We start from the raw sequence: 21,756 nt of genomic DNA on the forward strand, positions 1-21,756 counted from the left end.
GCTATATATACTGGGTTGCTATTGAATATCTCTGAAATCAAGAATAATACATAGTGCTTTATGAATATTCTTTCACTGTCCTATAGGCAGTTAATTAAGATTTATTTACAAATGGGCAAAACTGAGTCAGGCAAGGGCTTTGTCAAAGCCACAAAAGGAGCTGATAGTTGAATTTCTGTGTTCTTGCTCTGGGCTCTGATCAACATAAAGGCAGTAATCACTTAGGGTATGTCTACACTACCACCCTAGTTCGAACTAGGGTGGTAATGTAGGCAACCGGAGTTGCAAATGAAGCCCGGGATTTGAATTTCCCGGGCTTCATTTGCATAAAGCCGGGCGCAGCCATTTTTAAATGTCCGCTAGTGCGGACTCCGTGCCGCGCAGCTACACGCAGCATAGACTAGGTAGTTCGGACTAGGCTTCCTAGGTAGTTCAGACTAGGTTTCATGAGGAGTAACGGTAGTTCGGACTAGGAAGTCTAGTCCGAACTACCTAGTCCATGCCGCGTGTAGCCGCGGGCACGGAGTCCGCTCTAGCGGACATTTAAAAATGGCGGCACCCGGCTTTATGCAAATGAAGCCCGAGAAATTCAAATCCCGGGCTTCATTTGCAACTCCGGTTGCCTACATTACCACCCTAGTTCGAACTAGGGTGGTAGTGTAGAAATACCCTCAGTGTTCACTAAGAACAGTCTTTCTGGCTTTGTCACCCATGGGCTTCTGCTCAACATGTCACAAAGGATGATGGCTTTTAAGGAACATCAAAAAAGTCTTAGTATATCAGTGATGGCCTCGTGGTGAGGAATAAGCAGTAGAAGCAGATGGACTATGAAGCACAAAAGAGCCTGTTTTTAGGTACTGTTCCCTGTTGGATAGAATGTTAGGCAATAGTAAGAAAGAAACAGAGTTTTCTTCACAAAAGTATTTCTCAATTTCATCAGGCATCAGGGTAGGGAGTTGTTGTTGGGGAGGGGAGTCTCCAAACTTGCAACACCATATATTGCTGCTGCTACTACAATGGAAATTCAACTGCAGTGGAGTAAATGTTCCCTTTGAGGTTTTTCCAGCAGGCTGTCACTAGTGAATAGGATGTTAGTAAGTAGACACCCTAGATAAAATACACATGGAAACCAGCATGGCCATTTGCATAGTTCAGGCAGGAGATGAATGCAGGCTTACTAGATTTAATTAAGTGACAGCACGTGAATATGCAGCCTAGATTGGAATAGCAGCTTTCCTTTTTACTTCTCATTGTCTGTCTGAGCTAATCGGTCAGTGCTAACTATTTATTGCCTGCTGGCATTCATAATAGGTGTCCACATGGTGCTGTCCAAAGCAGCCCATATGTCTTTAAAAACATCATGCATCTGTGAAAGTAACTGTCCTGGAGGGTATAGTTTCCTCTAAGGTGTGCGTCTGTGCACAAAGAATTCTAGGCCTACCCACCTCCTTTGCAGAACCGCAAAGCAGCACTCATCACTCACTTTCCTGCTGGAAGTGGCATGATGGTGGGTGGCTTACTCGGCGGACGCCACATGGCCCTGCTGCTCCAGTGTGTTCTGGTTGGAGCCAGGGCATGGTGAAGCTTTGGCGGGCAACTGGAGCCAGGGCCACGGTGAGGCTGTCCCTACTGGGGTAGCTTCACCACAATCCCGGTTCCAGCTACAGTGGATGCCACATGGCTAGGCTGGCGAGGCCGCATGGCAGGGAGCTGCCTCAGTATGCTCTGACTAGAGCAGGGATGCAATGAGGCTGTCCATGTTGAGGCAGATATAGAGTACAATTTCTCAACCAGTTGTACTTGTACTTGTAGGGGTATGCGAGAGAAGTCTGGGGGGTACCTCAACACAAGTGACATTTGGCAAAACATGTCCAGGATTTTGCCCTGCAGAGAGGATCAGGAAGGGGGCAGCACCATGTGCCTGTCAAATTGAACATTCGGAGCCACGTGCACAGACATTAACAGCCACTGTGCACATGTTCCTGGCAGGAAAATCATGTGGCTGCAGTGGCGGCTCCAGTAAAACCCAGGGCAGTTCCAAGTTGGGGGGCAGGTTGGGCAGAGAGGAAAAAAAAATCATTTCCACAGCTGCCTCTCCTAGTTTTTCCTCTCCGGCTGCCTCCCCGGGATGCTCCAGCGGGGAGGGCAGCTGAACCTGAAGACGTGCATTACCCCCACCCCCGCCAGCAGCTCAGTACTACGCATCCCCCTTTCCCATAGTGCTACAGAAAGTAGCTAAAAGGCAGTGAAGCGGCACAATAAGCTTCCACATCAGTGGCGTAGTGGAGGGGGGGCCATTGCCCCTGGGCACCATACTAGGGGGACACCTGGCTGGAGTGGGACTGTACAGCTCCATGCAGCGAGCTTGGCACTGGCAGGCTACTTCCTCTCTGCAGACAAGCCACCAAGGCTGGGTGGTGGAAGCGGGCACTTCAAAGGTAGGGTTACCATATGTCCGGTGCCTAGCTCTGGGGGAGGGGAGAGCATTGGGTTAGAGTGGGGGAGACTGGAGTTGCCTGGCTGTGGGGGGAAGGGTGGGTGTACTGGTTTAGAGCAGGGGGCTGGGGGCACCTGGCTCGGGGAGCAAGGTGAGTGCATTGGGTTAGAGCAGGGGGGCTAGGAGTGCCTGGCTCTGGGGGGGTGCTTATAATTTTTTTTAAAGGGCTACTTTTTAAAAAAGGTTGAGAAATACTGATCTAGATGATGGGGATGGAGTTCTTTTTGTGTCCTTTCCATTCAAGGTAAATTACCTTTCCTTGAGTTTCCTCCATAAAACTTAATATGCTCAGAAGGAGCTGTGGCTTTACTTAAGCTCCTTAGTGGTCATAAGCTGAAAACAATTATCTTCTCCTAGTAGGCTGTGTATGTGTTTTGCATATAAAAAGACACCAAATAGCTACTCAAATTTTGCAGTATTAATTTTATATATTTAATTTCATATTATTTAAAGTCATGCACCTTGTTGTTTATCCCTTGTTTTAGTATTCTTTCTTCCATAACATTTAAAAACATATAAAAGATATTTGTTAGTAACTGGGGGGTGCCACAGTGGCACACATCCAAACAAGAGCACATGCCCTCAATATTGGTGCACAAGACACAACTCACTCCGCTCATGGATGGAAAATCTTACAGGGAATGCTGCTGGAGGGGTAGGCTGGAAAACCTGGCCATTCCAGCTCTCTGTCTGAACCATGTTTCTGTTTTTGGGCAGCTGCTGCCACTTCTGCTGCTGGTCTTAGCAGGCGCTCCTCAAAATCATTCTCTGCAGCAATATAATCTTGAGTCCCTGCCATGCTAACCTGAGTGTCCACCACTCCAAGGGACACAGTCTTATAGTCTTGAAATTGATCCTATGAATTTCCTTTCTGGAGCCTTTGAATGTTTCCACAAAATGAACAGGAGCTAAGAAGGGAACATCGGCATCTTTGCAATAGCAAGGAGGCTAATGCTTGCTAGATTCCTGAAGAATAACTGTGTGCTGCCTTCTTCCATTGCTTTTGCAGTCTCTATTGGAGATATTACTAACAGTCAACATCATTGGCATAGCATGTCTGATTCACACCTCAGAAGAGATTTCCTTTCCGTATAATATGAAATAGTCTCTATAAACACAGTCTGGTACAAATTGTGATTTTTTTTTTAACCTTTTAGACTGAACAATTTGAACTTCTGTTTTTTCAGCTAACATGGGGCTCCGGAATATGAAATAATTCATTGAGCCTTGTTAACATCAAATCTGATTAAATTACTCTTGTTACCAACTAGGCAGTCATTCACAAAAAAGGAAACTAGCAAAGCAAAGAGCTCTGAAATGAAGTTATAGGAGGAGAAATTTTAAGATAGATATTAAGAGCATTTAGGAAATGGAAAAAAGATTTGCGGGGGGGAATTGAGGTTTTGTCCTTTTGAAGTTGCAAATACAGGATACAAAAGATACTAATGGCAATGGTGTAGTGAAGGGTCCTGTGTGTAATATTCAGACTAGACTGGATAACTGAGGGGGCAGCCATTTCTGGACTTTGTGATTCTGCAGTGAAGAGTTTTACGAACAGATTTCAGCTGAATGGTGATAGAATTGAAGTGTAGGGAAAATCTACAAGAATTTTCCTTAGCAAGAGAGCTCATTTAAAAAAGGAAGATATTCATTAAGGCTACGTCTACAATACGGAGCGATTTCAGGGTACTGGAAGTATCCTGAAATAGCTATTCCGTGTCTTTTTAAAGCAGCCAATTATTTCAAAATAGATTTCAAAATAACAGGTGCACTATTCTGGTATTCCTGTAACCCTCATTTCATAAGGGTTAAGGGACATTTTGAAATAAGCTATGCAGTTTGCATAGTGCAAATTACGTAGCTTATTTCAAAGTAAGGGTGCAGTATAGACGTACCCTAAAGGGCAATTAAGCAAGTATGCCCAAATACTTCTGAGCATAAATAAATATTACTGGAAATGGAAACACATCCTGCCTTCCAAAAATATCCCAGAAACTTTTAATAGTTAAACTTCTAAAATCTGTACTAAAGCTGTGACTGTTGCTTTTTAACTGCTTATGTTTTTTTTCTTTTACTCGGTCAAGGGAAAGTGGAAGGTCGAGAAGGAAAATCAGCAAGATGATTACTTCAGAATTTGGTTTCTTCCCACGGGGCATTCTTGAGCAATTCTTAACACTGACGCGTTTGTCTAAGTTGGTGATGCACATGGGAGGTGGGTGAAAGCCTGGCTTGGAGAGTCAAGCTCCAACCCCACCCCTTCCATACCCACCAGAGCTACTGGCACCATCTTACACCCCCAGTTCCTCCACTATGGTGCTGCCCCCTCCACCAAAGTCTATTGCATACCCCTCTCCCAGTGCCAGGCAGCTGCCAGTCCCGGTTATACTCCTCCCAGTTCCTAAAGCAAATCCCACCCCCACCCGCCTTCGTCCCAGGAGCAACCAGGCAGATGCGTGGCCCTGGCCCCAGCTCTGGCCCCAGGAGCAGCCATGTGGATAAGGAGTAAGCTTTGGCCCAGGTCCTAGGAGCAAGCCCTGGTCCTGGGAGTAGATGGGTGGTCTTGGTCCTGACCCCATGAACAACTGTGTAGTCCCAGTCTCAGCAGTGGCCACAGGAGCAACCGTGCATCCTTGGCCCCAGTTCCCCCACAGCAGCCAGGCAGCTAAACTGCAGCCCCAGCCTTCACAGAGCTGGAGTGTGGTGGGTGAGATCACCCTGGTCTTTTGGGGAAGGCCATGCCTTCCCTTGCCTATGTTACTCACCACCCATGGTGATACCCTCTCTAGATATGGTAGCTTTCTATTTCCTGTGCTCAAACAGTAAATGCTTTCTTTTCACTTGTTAGGTCAGGACTGAAAATAACATGATGTGCTCTGTGCTAAGGGTGCAGAATAGGATTTGGAAGATGGTTTAAAAGAAGTAAACTTTAGTAGCCTGATCTGTAAAATGTTAATGAAGACAGGGCACAGGTAGTCTTTATTTCAATGTACCTATTTAAGGTCAACCCTATATCTCCTCCCATAAGTTGACCTCACTACCTGTGTCAACGTAGAAACCATCATGCCTTATTTCCCTCAGCATTTTACATGGCACAGCTATCTTAAGAAGACTGTTTTGCTGTAAAAATGCACTTTTTTTGCAGTGAAGAAGTAGCCTTAGACTAGCTAAACTAAGATAAAACTACCTTGTGCCTGGTCTCCGGTAGGTTTTTACAAGCTAGCTGTCTTTTAATTAAAAAAAAAAGGCAAATTTTTCTTAGCAGAGGTGAGCCCTACATATGCACGCACTGCTATAATAATGCAAAATACAACGTAAGGAGCAGCCCCACAAACAACATTTGGTACTGCATTAAAGTGGCTTCCAGCCCCGTGTTTATAACCTGCTAAAAATATACCTTGTCTGCAACTTCAAGACTTGGGCAATCTCTCTATAGTTCAAACTGAAGCAGTGTCTGCTATTGCAGGTGAAGGGGGAATAAAAAGTTCTTGTGCAGGCAGAATTTGAAAACATTCAATTAGCATTAAACTCCAGCTCATTTGAATTTTCCCCAATAATGGACTTGTTAATGAGGTGTTGAGTTATCACCTTAGGAATCCTGGGACCAGTCAAAACTAATTTGAGCAAAGTGAAAACTTTTTTTTGTTGCAACCCTTGAGAATCCCAAGCTGGGCTGGGAAACTGGTGGAGAAACAAATACTTTGGGGGTCATAAAGAGTTTCCTGCTTCTCCTCAGGGTACTGTCAGCTATAAACATCACTCACTGTTTGTGCCTTCAGCAGGGGGTCTTTTAAATCCTGTGAGCTGCTGCATCCCTAACACACAGTCCCCCTCCCCCCCAGAGCACAGTCAGACTCCAGGAAAACTGTTTTAACCTGGGTGGGGAAATCTTTTGGCCCTGTGAGGAATGTTTGTTTAGAAACTTGTATTGTTTGTTTAGAACTTGTATTGTTATCTTTTCTTTGATGCTGAGTTTAGTGGGTCAGGGTGTCAGCACTTTCTAGTATGATTTCCTTGACTTTTAATCAACAGTGTGGTGTTTTGTAGTGCTGATAAAAACTTTATAGTACACTACTTCAGGTCACAAACGATACCTGTGTGTACACTCCACTTGTTTCTAGCATAGCAACTCTTGCTATTTGTATATTGTCTTAGGCTTACATAGTTACAAAATTTGAATTGTTATACCAGGACATGGTTAAGAAACCTGAATCTTAAGCTAGCTTTGTTTTCATCTCTCTTTATTTGTCTTCATCAATTTAGAGAGTAAATAAAATGACTAAATTATTTTTGGCTCTCAATAAATAGTACATGTATAGCACTCTCTATTTACATAATGCTTCTAGAACACTAATCCTCAAACTTGGGAGGGAAGTAGTATTTCTATTGTGGAAAGCCCATGTCTTGCTAGTTCCAATTTTTTGTTACAATTAAAATGATACTGATTTGATTTGGGGTTTATCAGGTGAAGCATTTGAACAGGAATGATTGACTGCTAGCAGATGAGATGGCAGAAAAAAGTTCTAGGCTAGGGCGGGGCAGTATGGAATTTTGTTCTTATTTTAAGCACAAGACTAGGAGTTACTAGATTAGAGGGTCTCAAACTTCTTATATAATCTTATTTGTAGAGCCCTACCAAATTCATGACTGTGAAATACGGTCTTGTCTCTCCCTCCCCTTGAAATGTGCTCTTTTGTGTGCTTTTACATAATACTTTATAGATTTAACCAGCGAAACTAGCATTTCTCAAATTGAGGGTCCTGACCCAAAAGGGAGCTCTAGAGGGGTTGCAGTATTGCCACATTTATTTCTGCGCCTCCTTAAGAGCTGGGTGGTCAGAAAGTGACAGCTGTTTTCTGGGTGCCCAGCTCTGAAGGCTGCGCCACCGCCAGCAGCAATGTAAAAGTAAGGGTAGCAGTAACGTAAACCCCCCAGAGTAACTTTGAGACCCCTCCAACTCCTTTTTTGGGTAAGGACCCCAACACTGACATTTCAGATTTAAACAGCTGAAATCATGACATTTACTATTTTTTAAAAATCCTAGGACCATGAAATTGACCAAAATGAACCCTGAATTTCGTAGGGCCCTACTTATTTGTATTATTGTAGAGGCTAGGAATCTGTCTTAGACCATGACCCTGTTGTGTGTTGTTCTGTACGAATACAGAACAAAATGAAAGTTTCTTCTTCCAAGAGTACAAGCAAAGTAGAAGACGAGGCAAGAGATGGTTATAGAGATACAGGGAAGTACAATGAAACTGTTTAATAAGTGGATGATAAATCTTTGAACAATGGGTCGATTGGAGATAGGGCATGAATATTCTCATGGATATGACCCCTTTCTCCATCAAACACTATCTCTGTAGCAACAACAGCAGTTGTTCACATGATAAAACCGAATTAGGCACTGTTGCAATATAAGAAGTTAATACTTTTCTAAATGGTATGACATGTAGCAAAGGGCAGTCCTTGTCCCAGAGTGCTTAAAATCTAAACAGTGGTCCTAGTTTCTAGTAGCAGCTGGAGGGAAGAGCTGACTTCATATGACCAAATACCATCCTCTGCTCTACAGATTTTTTTGTACTTGTTCTGGAAAAACTAATGTAAGTAGTGACAGGCACCAGTATAAACCACCCTGGTGCAAGTCACTCCTTTACCTTGGTACAACTATACCTAGCTGTGAAATTCCCTAGTGTGGACAAGGCTGAATCTCTCTCATGAGTGGTACCTAAATGTTTACAGAATTTTTTTTGAAAGAAAACACTGTTCCTTATGTTGTGTGTTTTTTGGGGGGAAGCAGAGAGCTTTTTTCAAGCATGCACAAGAAGTCATTTTTCTTTTAAAGCTTTGAAAATATTTAGTACTAGAAGATTTAACTGGTGTTGGGTTCTTAACTCAGTTTTTGTTTCTTGGAAAATAGAATAAAAATGTACATGCTTCATTTAAATCATTGCTCTGGGGTGGGATTGGGGATGAGAAGTTCAGTATACAGGTTTCCCTGGGAAAGAGGACTACCCCAGCCCTCTCTCATGGCAGCAGGTTGGGGCCAGGTGAGAAGCATCTCCGTATGGCTGATGCAGCTCTAGTGGGTGTAAACAGAGGAGGCTGCATTGCATGCCTGAAGGCTGGGGCAGACCTGGTTCATCTGCCCCCTGCACTCCCCAGCCAGAGTGAGGAACACAGCAAACTATGCACTTTCCCCATGGTCTGTGATGATGGGGAACAGCCAGCAATGTTCCCATATAAATCGGCAACCTGGGAGAGGGAAGAACTTAAGACCCTCCACCTCTCCTAAAGGGCATCTGGGGGTGGAAAGCTTGGGGTTGGGACAGTCCTGGAGGAGGAGGGGGCACTCCCAGCCAGCCTTTTCACCTGCCCAGTGATTGTCTCTTTTCTATATGGCTCTGTGTGAGAGAAGCAATCTCATTCCAGGCATGTCTCATTTTCTTGGCAGAACCATACCTTTACCTTGGTTTATTTCAGTGGTGCGCAACCTTTTTGCACTCTCAATCCCTGGGAAAATTTAGGTTGAGTTTAAAAAAAAAAAAAAAAAAAAAAAAGCCTTTAAATGCCACTCCATTCGCCTGCTGTTCCCCCCACCCCTGCTGCATGTATGTCAGGCACCCAAGCCGGGAAAAGAAAATACTATCTGGCCTGAATCACAGCGCTGCAACCCCTCTTCTCCCTCTCTCTCTCCTCCCCTCCCCCCAAGACAGCCGCAACTCCCAAGGGGGTCGCAATCCATAGGTTGGGCACCACTGGTTTATTTTATGATAAGAGGAAGCTATATACTGAATTTGGTGGGCCTAGTTCTTGTGAACTTATTCATAAGTGCCTCCTCCATGGAAAAATACACTTACAGAATCAAGCAGTTTTCTAACCTTGCCAACAGATCTTAATTTTTCTTATTACCATAGAAGTAATACCTGTGGAATACAAAGTTAAAATAGATATTTCAAAATTGGTTATGACTGTTTCTCTTGCCCTTCCCCTCTCATTCATGTTTGTTATACTAACTGTCTGATTCTGGGTCTAGAAATGATATGCTGGTAAAGCTATACTGGTGAATCTTTCTAGTGGGTATGTAGCATGTACAAGCAAGTGTTTTTGCCATCATAGTTTATCCCAGCTCCCCAAATGAAATAAGGTTATGTTTACATTACAAGCACTGCAGCTATGCTTTGGTAGTGCAGACACTCCTAAATTGAAGAATTGTTTTTCTGGTAAATTAGTTAATCTACCCCTTGGAGGCAGTAGCTAATTGACTGAAAAATTCTTCAGTTGACTTACCTGTATCTACAGTGGGGGTTAGGTCAACCTAAGTATGGCATTTGGGGGAGAATTTTTTTCACTGCCTTGTCTGACATAGCGACTTTGATCCAATTTTTCACTTACAGACAGAAGTCCAGATTATGCTGGCATATCTTGTTGGTATAACTGCAGTTACACTAGGACTCTTCATGATACCATCTGCATTTTTTGTTAGTCTTTAATGTACTACTAGACTATTCATTGTTTAAGTTTTTCATAGCTCTCTTGGTTGGGATGTGGTTTTTTTTGTTAATTTTTTTATAAATCTAAGCAACCTAGGTATGCTGCTAACTTTAAGTGTACCAAAGGCCTTGATTTGATGGGAAAAATCTGAAGCAAAGGGGTCCACCAAACCCAGACGTAGGTAAGATCCTGTGACATTGAGTACGATAAATAATACTGGATATTATAGAAGTCTCTGAACTATGTCTCTCTTGTGCCATTCTACCAAGACATAATGCTTGTAGTCAAATATGCTAGGAAAAAGTATTCAGAAGTCTGATTGAGACATTGCACTAGCGCTTCTACAATCTCATCAGCTTTTAAAGGCTTTTAACTCTGTTCATCTTGCTGTGTAACCAACTGTGTAGCCAACCTTCTCCCACTGATCCTTAAGGCACTCAAACATATTATCTGCTTCAGAAATAAGTGTCATTATCAGCCATTTGAGAGGCAGGACTATGGAGTAACTCACTACCTCTGTCAAAGACTATGCAGTGTGTCACATTCAGGGCAGTTACACTCACATTCCCCGTTTGTGGTCCTGCAAGAGCACCCACTCTAGACTTCTCCCACCCTTTATGACCAGGGTATTTCCAAGCTGAATAATTCCCTCACTGCATTGGCCCAGGAAAAGGAGGCTTCTTAAACTGACGTCTGCCTTCTCTTCAGAAATAGCTAATTGGTAGATTACCTGCAGTAATTAACTAACAGCTCTTTCTAAATAAGCATGTTTTATTCTTAAGGTAAAAACAATATAAAAAAGCAGTGAAAGAACCTATCCATATGCTAGGAGATCACTTCAGAAATGTTTTATGTGGCCCTGGGTCACCCCAGAAGGGGCAGAGCCTCCGGTGGAAGGAGCAGGGCCATGATACTTCCCTGCTTCCCCACCCACAGATCATGATTGGTCTGGTGGTTGGGGAGCGTGTGAAGTCTTTGCCCCCTCCCCAGAGGTTCCCGCTAGGTGCCCGTGCCCCTGGTAGTGGAAGGAGACTTCAGGAATGCTCCTTTCTGTCCCCAGGCCAGTCAAGGCTTGGGGGCAGGGAAGCACACAAAGTCTCCTCCTGCTCTGGGCTGCATTTTCACTCTTTGCAGTGTGGGAGCCGGGCAGAGGAAACTTCATGTGCTTCCTCCCTGACCCCAGTCCCTGATTGGCCTGGGAGCAGGGAAGCAGTAGGATCCAGATCAGGCCCATGGAGGCCCTTTTGTCCACCCCTGCTTTATGGATACAACTATTCAAAATATTCCTGTTTTCCTTGCATGAGACCCATGCACATATACACTGACTACATCTCAGTTATGCAGTTATGTTAGAGTAAGTGTTTTATATGTGACCAGACAATACATTTTAGTACATGTAGATATCAGGATATGCTAATTAGGAATGTGAAAGGTTAACAGGTTAGTTAAATGGGTAATGCTTACTGGTTCTGATTAACCAGTAACCAGTGGGGGCTGGAGCAGCTCCCCACCTACCGTGAGCAGGGGCCATTCAGGGAACCCACCACAGACCAGGGTTGCTCTCATCCAGATCAACCTCTGTCCATGGCTGGCCCAGGTACCCTGTAGGCAGGGGCTGCTCCGGTGTTTGGAGCAGCCTCTGTCCTTCTGGAGCCGGTGGCAGCCCTAGTCTCAGCGCTGGGCTGAGAGTGGGAGTCCTGCAGACTGGGGGCTACTCCAGTGAGGCTAGAGTGGTCCCCAGCCTGGGCTCCCACTTTAATCAGTTAACCGGTTAAACATTGTCAGCCTAATATTTAACCGGTTAACTGATTAACCAGTATTTTACATCTCTAACTAATTTTGAGATTGCAAATTCTCTTAAGATTAATGAGAATTTGTCAGTATTATGGATTGGCAATAGTCTGTCCATAGGTAAGGTTGCAACCAGGACTCCTGATGTTCTCACAATGCTATTGTACCAAAAGTGAGAGGGGAAAAAGTTGCCTCAAAATGTTGTTCCTCTTAGAATAGACCATAACATTCTCCCCCACACACATCCTTTGATTTAAAGTAATTTCATGAAGTAATTTTGAAGTTACCATTTGTCAAAAATTGGCCCTTTTGCCCAGTTGAAAACTTTAATTTCTCGGACCCTCTCTCATTTAAAAAGATATTTGTACTGGTATGCAGTGGAGAGACCTTCCAAGCACAGGCTAGCCAGGAAAGAATCATAGGAAATATTAATTGCACTCATAATCATGTCTCTATTGTGGTCACTGAAGCCAGCGTGGAAATGTTTCAACTTCTGTACTCCAGTGTGGAAAACTTTCTCTGACAGTTTGTTTCATGACAAGAACTGTTTCTGTGAGTTGAATCCCACAGACATTATACTTAGCAAAGAAATATGTATGCACTTGGACAGTAGCATTCTTCCTTCAGTTTGCTATTCCTCCCATCTGTGGGATGCTTCTGAGACCCACAACAACTTATAACACTAAGCTCAGAAGAAGCAGTCCGAAGCATTCTCAAGATCATTGTTAGTCTAAGGTGCTTACAGGCAATACGTGGACAATGGTAGCTGGGAGGCAGTGTGGACCTTATGTTTCAATGGGAGGCCTGTGCCAGCTTGTGAGTGAGAGAGAGGGCCAGGACAATTCAATTTAAGAAATGTATAACAATGTAAGGGTTATTTCTTGCATTACATATAGTGTTATGTGTATAAATCTTTGTGCTGAAAATAATTTGGCATAGAGTGTAAAGTTTGAATCACTGCATACTACAAACACATGCTCCAAATAGCTAAATAACTGTAAATTTTGAATAATGTTCAGCATTCTTTCTCTCACTTGCCACTGACTCTTCCAGCTGAAATCAAGTTTCTGATGCTTGTTGCACAGCTCACAAAGACTGGAGCTATCATGTTTTTCATGTTTTGTCCCTTTACAGACTAGAAACATCACTTGGACTGCTTCTGTTGAGAGGGAGTGTAGACAAAACTATGCCTCAAAAGTGGGAATCGGGAGGGAAGGGAGAATTTGAACTCAAACAATTTTATGTGCTGCATGTCAACATTAAAAGATATCTGGAGATCTTGTCAATGATCTATCAGATAACTTAATTTTATGCTCAAATTATATCCTCTAGAAATATGAAGGAAATTTCTAGAAAAAAACTTGATTAATGAAGCTAAGGCTGCTTCAGTAAGTAAATTAAGCGTGAGAAAAATTCCACAGTTACAAATAAAAAACCCAATCTTATAAATATGGAAATAAAATACATAAAAATGAGTGCCTTTGCTGTTTGTATGTTCTCTTGCACAAGCATAGCTATAATTTTATGAAAATAAGTTTTAAATATTCCAATAATAAACTTACCTCTAATCCCTTTTTGTTTCATGTAATGATGTTCTGTGTAGTTGTGACATAGAAAGTCAACTGTTATAAGGCTATGAATAATGCAAATGTAGGGCTTATGGTGGTGTGTATTCTAAACCTTGAAGAGTACTATTTATGTGGGTTAAAACATTTACTTTATATGTGTATTCTTTATCAAAATTAGAGTTGTCTCTTATAGTTTCTGTAATGCAAACTGAAATGGTATGTTTCTCGTGAGCTGTGTCTTAAGTGGAAAATATTATTAGACATTCTGACCTTGTCTGTTTCTGTTGAGAATGTCATGTTGCAAGGGTGATGGATGTGCATTTATCTTGGTTCCATACTTTTAAACAGGTCTTTTACCTGTAACTTTCCTGAATTGAAATTGTTAGTTTTAGTTGAAGCATAAAGTTGATCAGAATATTAACTGTTTGACTGTTAACTATTTTACCCAGTACATATAGCTGCTCTGAAGTAGCCAGCAGAGATTCTTTATATGGTGTCTCTATCTTTAAGACAATGTCTTAACTCTTCTGCTGTGCTTGGCCAAAGTCCACCACCACATAAGCACAGAACAAAAACACTCCTTAGCTTGTGTTTTTCTTTGCACGTTACTTTTTAGTCTGCTGAAAAACAGAAGTGGAAAGCCCAGAACTTTAGGCTTAAGACTTAAAGCCATTAATTCATTTTTATGAGACTGTAAGTTATATGTAGCATGTTTGCAATGAGATATAATTGTAATTGTTTTTAAATGAGAAATTCTTTATTTTATTTTAAAAAAAGTAAAAAAATCATTATTAAACAGTTTTACATTTTTAAAAAATCATCATTTTTATCTCTCCCTGGTTTAAGCATGTAGCAGGTTAAATCTCTGGTTGCTTCGAAATCATTGCTAGGATATCAATTCCTTTTGTTTAAATACTCCCCTTTGTAAAAGTCCATAATTTGGAGCAGAAAAGAGGTAAAATGAAGGTCATTTTCCATATGGTGAGAATTGCATTGTTCTTGCTATGGAAAATTTCAGGTAAAGATGAAGTATGGAGTCACATGGGCACATCATACATCCATGCACAATTTTGCTTAAGTCACAGCAGTGGCCATTACCTATACCTGAGGTAGAATGTCCATAGGAAAGTCCATTCAGTGTAGATGGGCATCTCTGATGGGTCATTGTGAGTTAAGTGCACTTTTGATGTAGCCATTGAACTTGATTAGTCCCTTCACAATGTGCTGTCTAAATATCCTGTCTTACCATAGGGACAAATTATTTGAAATACGTGAATATTTGCTATATACCTAATTTCAAGTAAAAATGATAAATGCATGCAAATATCATAATCATATTCAGCAAATCATAACCTTTCCATAGGACCCTACATGCCACTTTTTGTACAAGATTGTTGCAACTCCTGTTACATATTTGCAACAAATGATCTACATGATCATATTTTAATCAGATAATATTACACACACACTTTTACCCCTACAAAACTGCTGTAGAATCTGCAGACTGCACATAGTCTCCACACAGACTACCTATTTATAGTAAGCTGACTTGTCTGACAGACTTTAGTCGTCTGAAGTTGCTTTAGTATCATAACATTTTTTAAATACTAGGGGGCTGGGCCCCCTGCTTGCTATGTTCGCCAACCCCCTTTCTCGGGGGGTAGGCAGCCCAGCTTTCTCCCCCCAGCCACTGGTGGGTTGGGCTGCGCTGGACCTGAGGCCTCCTTGCAGCAGGTCCAGCTGGAAGCCTCGTGGCTTCCAATCCCCTCCCCCGAGCATGGGTGGGGAAGGCCGCATGGCTTGCAACTGCCCGGAGCGCTGGGGAAGAGAGAGGCTGTGCAGCTGAGAGTGGAGGGAAGGGCTTTGAGGCACACAGTTAATCAGGATGTCACTCTTTCGTCCCTCAGGAAAAAATTGTGTATATAGAGAGATTTTAATGCATCATACACTACATACATGCTTCAGTTTCAGTCTATCATCTTTTGTATTTGTGTAGCAAACAGGCATATTTGTCAAATATACTCACTGGTGAAGCTAGGAGACCAATAAGTTACTCCTGGAACTGTCTGATTCAAGAATGAAGAAAAGGTTTTATCCTCTGTCATCTATGTTTGTAATATAAGCAAGCACCATAGTCTTGCTTTGATGTTTTGCAATTTGAAATCCAAGTGAGTAGTTTGCTTTGACATTGGCCTCCAGTGTAGGAAAACTGGGCCTGCCTAAGGCAGATGGTAAATATAATTCGCACTCATTGCTGCTATATTACAAAAGCTACTGAACTATCTCCATGGAAGTCCATTATAAACATCCCTTTTGTAACATTTTGCTAATGCCAACAAATTCTTTGGCTCATAAAGAAATGTGATGTTTGTACGTATTCCTCATGTTACTGCTCCCTGTGTCTTGAGCAAGAGTCAGCCTCAAAGAGACACCAGCCTATTCATGTTTATACAAAGGCTTTACGGAGAACCAGTTTCCTATCATTTCCTCTTTGCTTATCACATCTACATTGTGTGAGAGAACATTGCATTTCAGATTTTATTCTTCTAAGATGTCCTTGTAGCTTTCAGTTTCTGAAGTATCTTTTTAATGCAAGACTGATTAAAGCGTCAATATGAATTTGGAAGGATTTTAGATGGCTTTTCCCTTTGGTGTGGGCATGAGTGAGGAAATCTGGAAGATTGGGCCTTGACATCTGCATTTAACTTTTTTTTCCATTTGTGTGTTGTTAGATATTCCAGAGGTACCCATGAGTAGTTAAAATAATGGTTTGGCCTGTGCTTGCTGCTTCATCTTCTCTTAGCACAGCATGAGATTTGCTGGCAACCTAGAGTGTACAACTTCCCATGTAATGAGCTGATGACTTTGCCATCTCTGTGGCTAGGCAGTTGTGATAATAAGCAACTCACTGGTAAGTAAATCCTGCCGGTGCTATCCTATGAATTTTACCTGCAAATGCAGTGTAATCGGAAAGGACTGGAATATGAGCAGTACAACTTAATTTCTGTGTTACAGAATTAAATCTCTAATAGTGGATATAAGTTGAATGACCCTGCCAAACCATTGGCTCTTTAATTCAACTTTGCAATACAAATTACTGCAAAAAAAGACATGATGGTTCAGTACATGTCTAATATTGTATCCGTATGACAAGAATATCCTGTACCAGTCAACTGGAAATAACTGAACAGCTAATCATTTTTAAGTTAATTGTTCATATAAATTGTACTTCAGAAGTGGTATAAGATTCTCTGGACAGGAAACTATTTGTTGCTTATAATGGCTGTCCACAGCAGGTCCCTCAACCAAGGGCAGTAAAAAGTTTAACTGCTAGTATAGACTTTGATTACACTTCATATAATGGTGCAGAAGACTGTTTAGGTGCTGTCCTCACTAGCAATAGAGTGGGACAAAAATTGTCCTTTCAGTAAACTTTAATTTTTTTCCCTCAGGCAAAATTTGATCATTGAAATTTCAGCTGAAAAAATAAAAGCAGTTTTGATAATGCTACCTGCAGTGTCTCCTGAGAATTGTAGTTCAGATGCCTCATTTTCCCATAATTGAGATTCCTTGGTTGTATGGGCTGTGTTCCCCATGATGCACTATGCTTTCTTCTTGGAGAGGATAAGTGGTGTTTCATCATAGGAATCTTTGGTTGTGGTTCAGCTGAAGAATTTCATTTAATTGAAAACACAATTTTCTGTCAATTGTTCTGATGGGAAATTTTTTATATGCCTTAACATCAGACAAAACATTGTTTTCAATTCCAGTTGAGGGAGAATGATGTATGTATGTTGAGCAGTTCATTTCCTGTGTGTTAGTCCAGGCTTTGGTCCTCTAATTAATTTGAGATAATGTCAAGTCCACCATGTTTTCTGGCTGAATATGCTTGTCCATAGACTCTACCTCAAAGAGCAGTTTGTGAACATGAGTTATTGTCATGGTTTTGTCCACTGTAAGATCTTTGAGTTATTTTGTTTGTATAATGTCTCTGATTGGGTAGAGAACTCTAAGTGGTACTGCAGTACAAATGGTGTGGACTGGATCATCAAAAGAAATTCCTGATATGGACTGGATTGCTAAATCAGTCAGGCCTCCAGCATGCTCATCTATATTAATGCCGGTGTCTGACCTCTCGGATTAGATTGCAGGGTTTTGGCAGCACTTGTGGATGCATAGACTTTTCTAATATATGCGTCAATCTGTTTATAATTAGGTTAACACTGTACTCCCAGTTCTCCCTTGTTTAATTCTTGGGTTATCTATGCAGAATTAGATCTACCTCTTGGCAATCCTATATCTTGAAAGCAGTTGATCAATGAAAGTGAACAAGGATGTGACCAGTTCATTTTAGATTATGCACTTTCTGGTCCAGGTTGGAAGTCTGTTTTCATTTGAATGAGGATTCCAGTGTGGGGTTGTGGGTTTTTTTTGTTTTGTTTTGTTTTGTTTTGTTTTGTTTTTTAAGGGAATAACAACTATCAACTTTCCTAAATCCATCTGTTTGTAATTCTCTCTTGGAAGCTTGTAAATGTTCTGAGACAGTCTCATTAATTTTGAAAGTATTTTTATTACAGACGCTAATATGACTACATTTTGTCAGATTCTTTGCTAAAAAATTGTGACGTACTTTGCAAACATTAAGCTTTGAAGGTTAGTGTTGAGTCAGAACCGTGCATTTTGATACATTCCCCAGGATTTGATGGAAGAATTTGTGTAGCAGACCTCCAGGGCTGCAGAAGCAAACCTACTGAAGCAGCAGGCCTAGCAGACAGAAGACTTCACAGTCTATCCCAAGTAGACTTTAAAGCTTATGTGTAGTCTGCAAATTGCCTTCCCTTACTTTGGAAGGTTTGTGGGGTGTCTCCAGGAAATTAAAGATATTGTGTTGTATCCTCATTGTAGAATTGGGAAACTCAAGGCTTAAATGTAACCTGACTTGCCAAGCAGCCAATACCATTTATTTGGGAATTAGCATTAAGAGAATCCAGGAACATGCTAGTTAATTGCTGTCTCTTTTTTTCCTTACCCTTTCCGTAGTAAAGTATAGTTTAGAAGTCTTCAGAAGAACCGAAGCAGTACATGCAGTGTATCTTGGATCAATCTACGAAAAAATTCTTTTTAAAAAACATTTTTTCTTTAAGACTTATGCACATGGTAGGTGCCCTCAAACTTTTTTTTCCAGTTAAATTAAACGTTGGGCTAGAATAGGCTTCTCATGTCTCTAATTGTGGACTTGTGAGGAAATATGGCCATTTAGTAGAACGCGGTGATCTGATAAAATGTTAAAAAGATGCTTGTCTTGAAGTGCCAAGAATCTATCGTGTAGTTTTGAGAGCAAGGTGAGGATTATGTTATGAACAGAATGTCAACTGTTGAACTCAACATAAAAGGGGAAGCAACAATACAGTACACAATCTTTAGTGATAAATACATGGCATATCTTGAATGCCAGATTCTTTTAGCAATCATCATGATGTTATGACAGCTGAGATGTTCCCATATTAAATTACAAATAGTCCAATCTGCTGTATGGGAGGCTCACACATTGCTCAGCATTGGTAGCTATAATTTAAACAAAGGGAAGATTTAAAGGGATATTTTGGCTAACTTCATTGATTTTTTTTTTATTGGTTTATAGATAAAATACTTTCCAACATCATGATTCATGTTTTTAAAGGAACCATTTTGTGCACCCCTTTGACTTCAAACAAAAATAGCACCTTTAAAAATCTGCCCCCTCTGGCTGTTTGAAGGTTCTATGTATAAAGCTTAGCTAAAAATTAATGCAGTTAGTACCTTCCTTTTAGTTAACTCCCTTTAACTTGATCCATTTAATGACACCCAAACCTCAGGCACCAAATCACTAGTATTGTAAAAGGATATGAGTTGTATCACTTTTTGTACTGGTATTGTCACTGTACAAAGTTGTGGGTTATTAAAACTTCTAAATGAAAGTGCACAAGGATGAGCCATGGGTAAGCTCTACAGTGAAGTTACACATTGTCATTAGCACAGTCATATGCTGTAAGTTGAAATTAATCTCCAGTTTAAATGAATCAGATCTGTTGCTTGCTTCAGTCACAGATACAGTATGCAGGAATAGCTTCCTCAAAACAAGAGGAAGGCATTATATATGTAACAGCTTTTGATTCTGACCTGAAGTGTTGTGAGCTTTATAGCAGATTGACTCAGTAGTGCCATTCTGCAGACTGTAAAATTGGTGGTAGTTACCTGGAATTGCCTGGTCATGGTTCTACAAAGGATCACTTTCTTTGCACAAGGGCAACTGATATCAGAGATGTGTTCGTCAGTCCTGAATAGACTCATATGATGTTGCTGGCATCATATAATATGGTTGGGTTTAGCTTGTCACCCAGACATATTCCTCACAGATGTTGCACTAGTCTCAGATCTGGGCAATCTGTTTAATGGTAGGGCAGGAAGGAAATAGCTATATATTTGTCAGTACAGGTTGAACCTTTCTGGTGTAGATGGAGTTTCAAAGGGGTAGCAGTGTTCGTCTGTAACTAAAAAAGCTTAAAAAACAACAGTGATCCTGTAGCACCTTAGAGACTAACAAAAATATATAAATAGTAGATTAAGTTGACTTACTTAGTTCTGTTTACCATGGTATCTTCACTGCAGGGAGTCAGTGGCAGATGGTCTCACTTCAAATCCACCTATTCTTCTCATTCTGTTGGGTGTACCAGAATATTGCATCTTGCAGTTTGATAGCATTATACAGACATAGGTGTTAAGGTGAGGATAACAATACAAAGAAGAGACTTACATAAATAGGCAAAAAAGAGAAGAAGTGGGGGGGAAAAGCAGAGGGGTTAGGTGTAGTGGAAGTCTGGCATTATTTGAGCTAGGAATGTTAGGCTCTGGTTAACTGGTTAACCTTTATCCCCCATGGCGGCCCAGCTGGCAGAGTTGTGGCAGGCCCAGAGCACCTTGCTGCAGCAAGCAGGGGACAGAGCAGCCTTCACTGCCCACAGCTGGTGGTTAACTGATTAATCAAATTGTTAACTATTAACTATTGGATTACGTATCCGATTAACTATTCGGGATGGTTTTTTACATCCCTAATTTGGGAAATCTCCACATTCTTTATTTAAGAAAATCAAGAAACAGGGTCCTTCAGATTTCTTTGAATTCACATAACTGATCCCTGTGTTGACTATATTTTCTTTTTATTGCAAATTCAAGACTGCTCCAGTTACCACAGCTATATGCTAAGTATACTCCTCCATTTTCGTAAAATCATATGATGGGTAATAGTTGTGGATCTCAAGATCCAAAGTCTATATGCTGGAATTAAACACAGTGTAGTAAGCATTACCTGGAATATAATTCTTAGCTGAAATTTGGTTGTTGAAGCTAAACACTTTCTTTCTCCTGTCCACTTCTTACCATAGCTGCCTGGTTGTTGATCCGTCCCATATCATATGCATCAGGGTTCCTTTTTTATTTTAGTGCCAGCATATGTCAGAGAACATAGCCCATGGCAGTTCCAGAAGTATTTCCAAGATTTTCAATAGTTCTTGGGCATCTGGCAGTCCCAGGGCATCCAGAACATACTGATATAGTATGCTAGCAAATATTTTAGTTGTGAGGACTCTCATCTCACTACTTATCTGTTAGAAAAGAGGCAAAGCCCTCATCCTTCACTAACTAGTAAATCCATATAATGCTCTTGCTCAACCAGTTCTTTGAAATGACAGGGTGTTTTCCCCAATTTGTAAGTTTAGGCTATCCTGTATAGGTACAGTTATATATATTGGTGATGAAATTGGTGGTATTTAGCTAAGATAGCTCAGATTCTTGAACAGAAACCGTTATAGGTACTGAATTTTTCTCCATGGGATAAACAGGAACTGAGCAGATACTAGAGAATTGGATTCATTAATACAGATTGGCCCTCCCTCGTCCAGCACCCTTGGAACCTCACTGGCCCCGGATGAGGAATTTTGCTGGACCAGGGGAGGTCATTTCTGGCCCCCCTGATGCCAGTTCCACTGCCTGTCCTGACTCCCCACTGGGCTTCCTGGCTCTCCAGCTAGGTCACACACCGGGCTTTCACCACCACCCCCTTGGCTGTATGCCTGGCTCCCAGCCCCCCACCTGCTACCAGCAACGTGCCCAGGATACTTTGATCCTGGAATATCTGTGGTTCTGCCGGACTACAGATGTTGCCAGACTTGAGAATTTTAGTTTTCTACCACCTGTACCAGTTTAATTTCCATTGATGCGGATTTAAGAATGTTAGCATGCCAAAATCAATGTCATATCCCTGATGTGATAAAAGCCTAACAGTAACTTTGTGGTTCTGGGAGCCCAGACTCCTCTTTGGCTATTTAAGGGATTGTCATGGGTGTTGACTACGGCCCCACAGAAAGGATACGT

The 21,756-nt window shown here is 41.5% G+C and overlaps 1 protein-coding gene and 1 long non-coding RNA gene across 3 annotated transcripts in view; one reads left to right on the forward strand and one right to left on the reverse strand.

The window, feature by feature from the left end:
- Window positions 1-20,096, reverse strand: part of LOC142829098 (uncharacterized) — a 68,913-nt gene extending 48,817 nt beyond the window's left edge. The window contains exon 1 of the long non-coding RNA XR_012903366.1: window positions 19,963-20,096. This is a non-coding gene — a long non-coding RNA (uncharacterized LOC142829098). The remainder of the gene's footprint in view (window positions 1-19,962) is intronic.
- SPTLC2 (serine palmitoyltransferase long chain base subunit 2) overlaps window positions 1-21,756 on the forward strand; it is a 150,914-nt gene that overhangs the window by 78,702 nt on the left and 50,456 nt on the right. The gene's annotated exons all lie outside the window — the stretch shown is intronic.

Source organism: Pelodiscus sinensis, chromosome 4 (genome assembly GCF_049634645.1).
Source record: "Pelodiscus sinensis isolate JC-2024 chromosome 4, ASM4963464v1, whole genome shotgun sequence".
Taxonomy (NCBI): domain Eukaryota; kingdom Metazoa; phylum Chordata; order Testudines; family Trionychidae; genus Pelodiscus; species Pelodiscus sinensis.